The following is a 7,471-nucleotide window of genomic DNA, read 5'->3' as shown; positions in this document are numbered from 1 at the left end:
CTCCTCCGTAAGGTATAGACCTTTCGTCCATACCCTACGGATGAAGGCATGTCTGTAATATGGATCAAATTGTCTGTAATACGGACAATTTTATCCATATTATGGATAATTTGTGATCCATAATATGTTAGCACAAAATTCACCGTAAGCGTGTCCATAAGGAAATGAGAGTGCATTTATAGCTACGTTAGAGAGAAGGAACGGCGGGTGAATGGAGAACTTCGACTGTGAACAACCGTCTTGCGACGAAGACAGCCCCAGAGGGACTGTAAGGTTTTCGGTCCCCATCTTACGACGCCCCCGCAGGCCCCACCCAGCCCCGCGCCGCTCTGATTCGCCCTGATCCGCTCCTCACGCCACCTCGGTGTCACGGCCCATTCGCTGCCGCACGCGGCGCTTGCAGCGGAGAAACCTTTCTATCACGCCAGCGATGATGACGTGACATCGACGTTTTAGCACGTCTGCCCATTCATGCTCGCATTAGCCTGCATGGCCGGCACGCCACGACACGACACGCCCCCCGCATACGTCACGCGTGCCGCGGCACACACAACCCTGCTCGCTCTTGTTTGCGTTTGAGCAGCGCCCGCCGCACGAAGTTCTTGTTATCACGGAAAGTTTAGTAGTGGTCTCTGCAGGTGCCGCATGCCATGTGAGCGCGCACACCGGGGGTTCGCCCGGTCCGTCAGCTGACTTCTTCATCACGCAGTCCCCCCTCCTCCCGAACCGGCTGTGGCGGTGGTGGTGGTCGTCGTCGTCGGGGTGGTAGTGAAAGAGGATGGTTCCGGATTCCGGATGATTCACAATTGACTTGATTGCACGACCCGCAGATATATTTGCTCACCCGTAGTAAAATGTAGTAAAATCACTTGTGTGATGAGCTATTTGTGATTTGCTGTCGTGTAGCATTATTTTTGAGTTGAGCCATAAACGACGCGCCTTACAGCCACTCGTTTTGCAGTGGATCTGCTGTGTCGTGAATAGGCAGGATGTGAGCTTTTTTCCACTTGAATCCGTTTGCAGGAAAGTCTCTTCAGGGCCTGCCAAGTTTGCCTCAGAAAATACACTCTTTTGTAAGACAGCAAACCCCTCTTGAAAGTATCTTAAGTCGCTGTTTAGAGTTTATGGGTTACCCAGTCCAGTGTACAATTTCAAATGTTGTATAGGTTCCATTGAACAGATTTTGAAATCCATTTCTTTTTCATGGCAAACGCGTGTGCAAAAAACGGCCCAATAATGCCTATTGCATTTCCCCTTTTGTGGCATACGTAGCAGGGATGAAACAGGTCTGTAGCAAGTCCCCAGCTGGCCTCTACCAGGTCTGCCGCATTCGGTCCGTCTTAGTCCAAATTGATGGGAACGTCTATACTTGCGTATTGCCGTAATTGTTTTGAAAATAAGAGGCCTGGACGGCTGCAATTTGGGTTCCCAGGAAGTGTGGGAGGACGGGACATCTCTAGGTTGCGCGTCGAAGCGGTGCGGGGCAGCAGCATGAGGGGAGCGGGAGAACTGCTATGACTTCTTCAACTTGGCTCTTCTTTTATGGAATGAAAGAAATGCACCCCCTGCGCCCAAATCGTTGTTTACAAATATGTTATTGAAAAACACACGAAACATGTAGTGTTACCCGATGTTACCCAACATACATTTTTTGGGGTACCTACAGGAAGCTCTCATAGAGGTGCTACAAGTTCTATTTTTCGTGGTGACCGTTTTCCTCGTCTGTTGAAGACAGAGTACTTCCATTCAGGCCCCAGGCGGCGTGCCTAACTCTCGAAACGGGACGGACCAGCAACAACAACCAGGACGCAACGGAACGGGCGGGCGGGCGTGCTGGGCCTTGTAACGGCGGCCGCGCCAGGCCGCGCTGGGCTGAGAAACATGCGGTGGAACTGGAAAACGTGTCGCAGTCGCACTGCGCACTGCGTCAGCTCCACGCAGCATTCTCTCTGAAAACCCAACAGCATGCATTGCATGCGTTATATAAAGCATGCATGGTATGCACACTGTATTTAACGCATGCATTGAGATGCATGCTGTATCTAATGCATGCATTGAGATGCATGCTGTATTTAATGCATGCATTGAGATGCATGCTGTTGCTACAACTCGTTTTCGTGGAATATTTGCTAAGTGAGCTTTTCGGTTTTATTTTTGATAAGCCCATCGGATTCCTTGTGAAATTTGCGTTCGAACGAGCCTACATGTGATGGGGCCCTGACGCATAGTTACTTCGTACGTTCAGTTGAGCGGTTTTTTTTTTTAATTATATTTGAAGCGTTGGTATTCAAGTTGGGAACCCCATCACATGTAGGCTCGTTCGAACCGAAATTTCACAAGGAATCCGATGGGCTTATCAAAAATAAAACCGAAAAGCTCACTTAGTAAATATTCCACGAAAACGAGTTGTAGCAACAGCATGCATCTCAATGCATGCATTAAATACAGCATGCATCTCAATGCATGCATTAAATACAGCATGCATCTCAATGCATACGTTAAATACAGCATGCATACCATGCATGCTTTATATAACGCATGCAATGCATGCTGTTGGGTTTTCAGAGCTAGCGCTTGAAAAACATTTTATGGAAGCGCGGTTTTCACGATTTTTTTTCTCAACGAACTAAACATTATTTTAAATTGAGATTGACCATCCGCGCTCTTGGCATAACATGCACCACGCACCGTGTGCGTTATCGGCACCCGCCCCTTGTTCCGTGTGATGCTATGGGATCAAAACAATAGTTAATGTAAAAGACTCATACGTTTGTGATAATTGGTGTTTTTAGCATCATCATGTTATTTTCTTGGCGATTAATTGAGACTAATATCTGTTCATCAGTGTCTTCGCTATTGAGAGAGAAGGGGGAGAGAGAGGATTGTGGTGCGGTGATGTGGTGTTTGTTAGTCTGTTGGTGTGGTGCCCGGGGGCCTTCGGCGTGGAGCCCTCGCCCCGCCCCGCCCCGCGCCGGCGGGCTGCACGGAGCCGCATGCACATAGGGGGCTCAGGCAGCAGCGGCGACGACGAAGCAGACCGAGGGGCGAGGGGGAGGCTAATTTTCAAATCAACTTTTGACAGGCTCCCATCAAAGACGACGGAGCCGATCGGATCGCAGAGACTGTCAATTACGGAGCAAACTGTTCTGCTGCGGCTCTCCTACTACGAAGCTTTACCTGTTGGATGGAGGGAGAATAAAAGCGTGAATAAAACAGAATAAGGGAGAACAAATAATAACAAGGAGAAAATACAAAGCAATAAGAAGGGATTGGGCCGTTCGAAAATTCTGCACATTTGCGTTTGAAATTACTTACACTGTTAAAAATTTGTTGTGATGAATTTAAAACACATTTGATCCAAAGTTTAATAGCAACAAATGTTGTTAAAAAGCAACACATGTTGTAATCCAGCAGCACTCACAAAATTTTTTGAAACAAATTTTCATTTAAAAACAGTTGTTATTTACTTTCGCCTGCACCAAAAATTTGTAATAATACAAACTTGTTCGTTTTCTAGGACATCTTGCTATCAAAATTTAAAACGGTTTACATGCAGCGTTACAACATTGTGCAAAGTAGGAATCGTTGTTCTGGACCATTACAGGCAAAATAGAAGGAATTTCGTCACATGCCAATAAAAACGAATGGTGTTGATTTTTAACAAACTAGTCATTACAAAGAGTATGATAATTTGACAATTTTTTCTAACAGTGTAATAAGGGCGGACTTGTTCAGATAACACAATGTGGTTTTCTTCACCTGGGCATAGTTCGATTATATTTAGCAGATCTCAGATGCTGGTATCATCTCTTAAACACACCGTAACAAGTGCATTAAAGCATTTCGCGCTGCAATGTACAGTATACTGGTCTTTTACTGTTGACTATCTCATGCATAATGGTCTACAATAAAAATTAACTAGGCCTTCACCTTCCCACTGTCTATGTGAGGGTCTCTTCCTATGCCTAAATCGAGCGACGTATTTGCACTTGGCTTTATCAGAGCAAAGTTCGCGGAAACGATTTGTATAAACGTTTGGTTGTGACAGCAGCTTCTAATAGTGGGTTTCGAAATCGTAATTTTATCTATCGAATTGAACGTTTTTTTGATACATATTTTATCTCATATTGTACGTATCACTCGTACATCAAGCTAGTAGTGCACAAAACAACTGTATTATCGTGCATGAATTGGTACATGCACGGTTATGTCTCACATTATTACACAATAGTGCACTAATCCCCGGTTATCTTCGCAAAATCGTGCCCAGGTTACAAATGTACGGATTCTTGCTCCCATGAATAAAATTATCCCTAGGATTTTAGAGGAAAACCGAATTGACCAATACTTTAATGTCTTCTTTCCGTGCTCTTCACAGTAACCGTAAGACTTTTCACAATATTGACTTATCGACATTTGTTCAATTGTAACTGCTTTGTTCTTCTTTGTTCTTAACCTTGCACACTGGAAAAAGGTGCGATGATCTATTTTCGTTTTAAAGGTGTTACAGTGCATATTGTCAGTTTTTCAAAATATTTTCTGTATGAGCAAGCTAATCAAATTTTGGGATAAGCAGGGTGTCCCATAGAACCCGTACTTCATTTTGCGTACTGTGTCACTTGCAGGCGTGCCGACGGGCTTGCCTACCGTAGTCGCTAACCCCGGCTCCTGCGAGTGCGACGTGCGAGTAGGCAGCTGGCCCACACGATTGAATGTGGTACAGTACATGCAAAAAAGTAATGGCCCTATGGGACACTGCGTTCCGCCTTCAACGAGTGTGATAGGGTATTGTTGATAAACGTTAAGCAATTGAAAAGCAAGTTGAAAAAACTATAAATATGCTATAAGTTTATGCTATTTTACAACAGCACCGCATCCCATGTGCCTTGCTCAACTTGAAATTTTGTGTAGATTTACTAAATGTGTCTTAGAATACAATTTTATTTCATAGGAAACATTTCGAAAAAACATCATTTTTAATCCTTTTAGAGCTTTAATGCCTCTTAAAGGTTAGATGTCCTACTTTTGTTATACCAGAGTGGTAGAACCTAAGGTAGATGTTGGATTGTGGTTATATTTACATAGCAAAACGCATCTTTTGCCTGCTTTTGCCTGCAATATTTTTGTACAATTCCCACAATTAAAAAAGAACAATAATTCGCTGCACTCGACATGTGCTTGGCTCTAGGTTTATTCCCACGTGCAACTGTCTCTGCTGGGCGCTGTTGCCAACTCTCCTCGTGTCCTCGTGGAGTACAAGTTGAGTGTGTGGTTTGGGGGGAAAAGGGGGGGGGGGGTGCCTATGTGGACAGGAACTAGCAGCGGTGGTGCCTCTATCGATCTGGAACCACAAATTTGGCCTTTTTTTACGACGCTCCGCGAGGGGAAGTGCTATTTGTTTGCCCAGTACACTGACAAGAGTATGGAAGGGGATGGAACTTCGATCCTTGGCAGTAGTCCTCTGTTCTTCAAAGATTGATGCGTTTTACAGCATTCGTCTACTTTTCATAGGGGTTGTCTCTGCGAGGATAAGGGCTAATCAAGCCTCGGAATTCCCTTTGCTTTGGTATTGATCCTGCTTTATATCGCCATTGTGAACGGTGTACCAGGGTGGCGGTGGCCGCATGGCGTGCGCCTTATCAAGCTCCCCTCCGCTGCCCCCCCTCCACCCCCAGGCTCGGTGCCAAAGGGTGGTGAGCGGGGCCGTGCCGGTGGCGTGGAGGGGGGCGCAGGGCAGGGCGGCGTGTCGTTGCGGCGGGGGGTCATTTCGCGGGGCCGTTCCGTCCGCTATCTCGCCGCTCCCATCGCACGACTCCCATGACGAAGCCATTTTATTATCATTATTTTCATATATATATTTTTTTAAATGGGTAATAATAATAATGGCTGCGAATAGCTGCACGGGGTGCCGCTCGTTCTTATCAACGCGTTTCCATCTTCTTTTGTGCCCTAGCTCTCCGACACGACCCAGACGCGGGGGGCATTGGCGATCTTTTTCCTACTGCAGTTCTGGGGTTGATGCCCCGCTCATATATGACAGAAATTGTGTACCGGGGGGTGGGACGTGCCATGTTAAATCATAGGCATCAATAATGACCCACAGGACCCGCGGGCTCTCCGTTCGAATATTGTTACAAACCGGCGTTTCCAAAACGTCCCTTTCCTACCCCTGTGCGCACGACAGTTCTCTCCACTTAGACTCCAAACCCAAAAGTTTACATACTGAATCTGAAAGGACTTTCATTGTCCACAGAATGATGCGTTTTTGTGCACATCTCAACCGGATGCAAATTTGCATCTGATCAGACTGGTACAAAGTAAATATTGTCTCTTAATAGAGTTCTAATTTGCCCATACTATTGTAAGACTCAAATTTGCATTTGCTTGAGATGTGCGCATCATTGACAGCAAAAGACCTTTCAGATTTAGTGTATACTCACACAAGGCACAGTGTTACACGGTAAAAACAAAGTCCTGGTTTTCTTGACGTTTGGAAAACCATGACGTTTCCCATGCATTTCTTCCATAAGACGTCATATATTTTCCAAAACGTCATGATAGAACCAGGACGTCGTTTTTACCGTGCAAATCATTGTAAAAATTCTTTGTCACGATGACGAAAATACCATGGCTAATTTTTAGTACAGGGATGTCGTCACGAATTTCCTCGTCACGGTGACGAGAAAACCTTAAATATGTGACGAAAAAACCCATGACGACACCCCTGTACTAAAAATTAGCCATGGTATTTTCGTCATCGTGACAAAGAATTTTTACAGTAATGGTACACTCTTCACTCTTCACTGTTAAAAAAAATTGCTGTAAATTTACAGCGAAAATGTGATTAATTTTGCAGGCAGCACATACTGTATTTTTACAGGCCTTACTGTAAAAAAGCAGCGTTAATGAAAATGTCGGAAACAAAGTTTCCGACCAAAAGGAGTTACTTTGTTTTGCTCCTGTAAAAAAAATAAATTGTAATAATACAAGTGTCCTGTTTTGGAACGAAATGTGCTGCTAACAAAATTAACTTCTCTTTTCTTGTAAATGTACAGCAAAGTAATACATAGTAGTTTTTGTTGTGGGCCACTATGGGCCGAATAGCACAAGTTTCGAGAGTGTTCAACTGAAAACAACATTTCTGTTACATTACAGGAGTGCCAATCAGGCAGTAAGTCGTTAGGTGACAGTTATTTTTAACAGTGTTCCTTGTGTCTATTTATTAAACTGTTGTGTGTGCGGTGTAGATTAGGAAGTATCGCAGCGTGAAAAAAATATTCGGTGCCCTCAATTTATTTTTTATTTTACAATAATTTCTTGGTTTATGTTCTGGTTAAAAGTGCATTAGAACAAAGATAAAGATTGCTCTAATGACCAAATTGTCTAAGTGTGTGTTTTAGTTTAGTAACACTGATAATACGTAAGTTGTTCTCGGAGGGTGTGTTTTGGGCATTCCCTTTCAAATACCCAT

The sequence above is a fragment of the Frankliniella occidentalis genome, unplaced genomic scaffold (genome assembly GCF_000697945.3).
Source record: "Frankliniella occidentalis isolate FOCC.00 unplaced genomic scaffold, Focc_3.1 Scaffold69, whole genome shotgun sequence".
NCBI lineage: Eukaryota > Metazoa > Arthropoda > Insecta > Thysanoptera > Thripidae > Frankliniella > Frankliniella occidentalis.
This window is presented reverse-complemented; position numbering follows the sequence as displayed.